Below are 4,942 nucleotides of genomic sequence, written 5' to 3' on the forward strand. Positions count from 1 at the left end.
TGTGGTATTTTTTTAACCGAATCTGTGCCTAGTATTGATGACCAGTTCAATGCTGTTGAATGTGGTGCTAGGTCTGGAGTTGAGGATGACAAGGTGAGAGATGGAGTATGTTTATATTTAGGGACAGATTTTAACTACTTTCTCTATAGTTTGTTTAATGAAAGTGTTCAACCTGATATTCCTACTGTGGTTAGGGAGAATAGTTTTGATACTACGAGTAGGAAAGGTTGTAATGGAAAAGTTGGAAAAGTATTGACAACATCATGCAATGATGTATATAAAATTAATGTCACAGATTTGAAACATGAACAAATTAACGATGTCTCTTTACAGCCTTTGTTTAAGAATGCATTGACAGAGAAGGAGAGTATGGCAGAATCTACATGTTACTACTTGAAAGCTGGAGTGCTAATGAGGAAATATAGAGGAAGTACCGCAGCAGCAACTGCCTCTTGGGAAGTTAAACAACAGTTGGTGGTTCCAGCATCTCTGAAAAATCATGTGATGAAGGTGGCCCATGAAGTCTCTACTACTCATCTTGGGATTAAGAAGACAGCATACAGTATATTTCAATATTTTTATTGGCCTAGCCTTTTTCGTGATGTGAAGGTATTCTGCAATTGTTGCATAACCTGTCAAAAAGTAGGTAAGCCCAACCAAGCACCTAAACCAGTGCCTTTGGTCCCTCAAGTAGTCTGTAATGTTCCTTTTGAAAAAGTTATTATTGATTGCGTTGGACCTCTACCAAAAACAAAAAGACAGCATCAATACATGTTGACTATAATGTGTTCTAGTATTAGATATCCAGATGCTATTCCTTTACGGAATATAACTACTAAGAATCTTATTCCAAACCTTGTCAAGGTTTTTACTCAATATGGCATACCTAAAGTTGTTCAAACCGACCGTGGTACCAATTTTACATCAAAGCTTTTTCAGGATGTTATGTTGGCTATGGGTGTTCACCATTCAATATCTACAGCTTATCATCCGCAAAGCCAGGGGGCGCTAGAGCGATTTCACCAGACGCTTAAGGAGGCTCTGCCTAAATACTGCCATGAACATCAGGAGTGGGATGAGGGACTACCGTTTGTGTTGTTCGCCATAAGAAATACTCAGCAAGACAGTTTGGGATATTCGCTTTCTGAACTACTTTATGGTAGGAGTGTTAGAGGACCCTTAAAGGTTTTATATGATGTCTGGCTTGAAAACCACGAATCAGGTAAAGACTTACACCAATATGCTGTTACTCTTAAAAAGCAATTAGATGAGGCACGAGTATTTGCACATCAGAATCTGTTTAAAGCACAAAATAGTATGAAAAAAAGGTTTGATGTTAAAACTGTAATAAGAGTATTTAAACCAGGTGATCAAATTTTAATGCTTAATCCCACTAAGAAGTCTTTAGAATGTCGTTTTGAAGGACCCTTAAGTGTAGTAGAGAGACGGGGCAATAATGTATATGAAATTGAAACTACTGGTAAAAGGAAAGATAGGCATCTTGTACATGTGAATAAACTTAAGCCTTTTGTGTCAGAGAGCACTAAAGTAAAGTCAACAGTGCTTGCAGCTGTAAACGTTAAGAATGATTCAGTTATTATTCCAGAGAATGATTTTCAAATTGTTAATGATTCTCACCTCTCCAATTCTGAAATTTTAATTACTATCTCCGCAAAATTAATGCATTTAGGTTCTCATCAGACTATGGATGTGGAACGTTTGCTGAAGTCTTTCAGAGATCTGTGTGGAGATGTACCAACACAAACGAATCTTTTGGAATATACTATCATTTTGAAAGAGGGAACAACCCCATGCAAGCTAGCACCTTATCGAGTATCCCCATACAAGAGAGTTATATTGAGAAAAGAAACTAGGTTTCTACTGGATAACGACTTGGCCGAAAGCTGTGACAGTCTTTGGTCTTCACCGTGCTTATTAGTACGAAAACCCGATGGATCATTTCGACTCTGCACCGATTATAGACAGGTTAATAAACTCACTGTCACAAATGCATACCCACTGCCTAGAGTGGATGATTTGATTGATCAAGTAAGTTCTTCTAAAGTTGTTACACGTATAGACCTTCTAAAAGGATACTACCAAATCCCTTTATCACCATCTTCAAAACCCAATACTGCATTTGTTACACCCGATGGATTGTTCCAATATAAGGTTTTACCTTTTGGCTTAAAAAATGCAGGACCAGTATTCCAGAGGGCAATGAATGATCTTCTAGAAGGACTTCCAGGAGTTGCAGTTTACTTAGATGATGTTATTATTTTTACAGAGTTGTGGTCGGACCACATGAAGGGTTTGAAAGAATTGTTGCTGCGTCTGAGGAAGGCAGGTTTGACAATAAACCTGAAGAAAAGTGACTTTGGACATGCCAAGATACAGTACCTTGGATACATTGTGGGAAGCAATGAAGTGGCACCAGTAGATGCCAAGGTGAAGGATATCATTGCCATACAGCCTCCCACCTCTAGAAGAGAAGTTCGACGATTCCTGGGAATGGTTGGATACTATCGACGTTTTTGCGAAAATTTCTCAGATGTGGTCGCTCCTCTCACTTCTCTTAAAAGCAGTAAAAAGAAATTTAATTGGACTGACGACTGCAAGACTGCCTTTGAACACTCTAAACGCATCCTGGCGTCTTGTCCAGTTTTGCAGGCACGAAATTTTAAGAAACCCTTTTCAATTGAGGTTGATGCCAGCAACTTGGGAACGGGAGCTGTCGTTAAGAGAATCCAGACATTAATGTACAAAATATATATATGGCTTTTTTGAATATGAAAAACACGTCTAAATGTGCAAAATTTATCATTAATTGAATGCCAAGTAACAAACTACCAATTAGCTACGTTGGTGAAGATGGGTTGATTTCAATTCTAAGTATAAAACACCTGAATTCGACAGGTATAAGTACAGAAGAATTGTCTTTGACTTTTATCTTTCTTCGTGGCCAAGTGGTTTAGTCACTGTCTATACAGGCTTGCCGACCAGGGTTCGATTCCCGGCTGGTCACAAGCTCTTGTCTTTGTGTGATTTCGCCTGGGGCTCTGATCCCGAGGTCTTTAAGAGAATCCAGAAATTAATGTTTCAAAGATATATATGGCTTAATTGAATATGAAAAACACGTGTAAATGTGCAAAATTTATCATTAATTGAATGCCAAGTAACAAACTACCAATTAGCTACGATGGTGAAGATGGGTTGATTTCAATTCTAAGTATAAAACACCTGAATTCGACATGTATAAGTACAGAAGAATTGTCATTGACTTTTATCTTTCTTCGCGGCCAAGTGGTTTAGTCACTGTCTATACAGGCTTGCCGACCAGGGTTCGATTCCCGGCCGGTCACAAGCTCTTGTCTTTGTGTGATTTCGCCTGGGGCTCTGATCCAGAGGTCGTTATGAGAATCCAGACATTAATATATCGAAGATATATATGGCTTATTTGAATATGAAAAACACGTCTCAATGTTCAAAATTTATCATTAATTGAATGCCAAGTAACAAACTATCAATTACCTACGATGGTGAAGATGGGTTGATTTCAATTCTAAGTATAAAACACCTGAATTCGACAGGTATAAGTACAGAAGAATTGTCATTGACTTTTATCTTTCTTCGTGGCCAAGTGGTTTAGTCACTGTCTATACAGGCTTGCCGACCAGGGTTCGATTCCCGGCCGGTCACAAGCTCTTGTCTTTGTGTGATTTCGCAGGGGCTCTGATCCCGAGGTCGTTAAGAGAATCCAGACATTAATGTATCAGAGATATATATGGCTTATTTGAATATGAAAAACACGTCTAAATGTGCAAAATTTATCATTAATTGAAGGCCAAGTAACAAACTACCAATTAGCTACGATGGTGAAGATGGGTTGATTTCAATTCTAAGTATAAAACACCGGAATTCGACATGTATAAGTACAGTAGAATTGTCATTGACTTTTATCTTTCTTCGTGGCCAAGTGGTTTAGTCACTGTCTATACAGGCTCGCCGACCAGGGTTCGATTCCCGGCCGGTCACAAGCTCTTGTCTTTGTGTGATTTCGCCTGGGGCTCTGATCCCGAGGTCGTCAAGATTATCCAGACATTAATGTATCAAAGATATATATGGGTTATTTGACTATGAAAAACACGTCTAAATGTGCAAAATTTATCATCAATTGAATGCCAAGTAACAAACTACCAATTAGCTACGATGGTGAAGATGGGTTGATTTCAATTCTAAGTATAAAACACCTAAATTCGACAGGTATAAATACAGAAGAATTGTCATTGACTTTTATCTTTTTTCGTGGCCAAGTGGTTTAGTCACTGTCTATACAGGCTTGCCGACCAGGGTTCGATTCCCGGCCGGTCACAAGCTCTTGTCTTTGTGTGATATCGCCTGGGGCTCTGATCCCGAGGTCGTTAAGAGAATCCAGACATTAATGTATCAAAGATATATATGGCTTATTTGAATATGAAAAACACGTCTAAATGTGCAAAATTTATCATTAATTGAATGCCAAGTAACAAACTACCAATTAGCTACGATGGTGAAGATGTGTTGATTTCAATTCTAAGTATAAAATACCTGAATTCGACAGGTACAAGTACAGAAGAATTGTCATTGACTTTTATCTTTCTTCGTGGCCAAGTGGTTTAGCCAGTGTCTATACAGGCTTGCCGAACAGGGTTCGATTCCCGGCAAGTCACAAGCTCTTGTCTTTGTGTGATTTCCCCTGGGGCTCTGATCCCGAGGTCGTTAGGAGAATCTTGACATTAATGTATCAAAGATATATATGGCTTATTTTAATATGAAAAACACGTATAAATGTGCAAAATTTATCATTAATTGAATGCCAAGTAACAAACTACCAATTAGCTACGATGGTGAAGATGGGTTGATTTCAATTCTAAGTATAAAACACCTGAATTCGACAGGTATA

Source organism: Palaemon carinicauda, chromosome 6 (genome assembly GCF_036898095.1).
Source record: "Palaemon carinicauda isolate YSFRI2023 chromosome 6, ASM3689809v2, whole genome shotgun sequence".
NCBI classification, from domain to species: domain Eukaryota; kingdom Metazoa; phylum Arthropoda; class Malacostraca; order Decapoda; family Palaemonidae; genus Palaemon; species Palaemon carinicauda.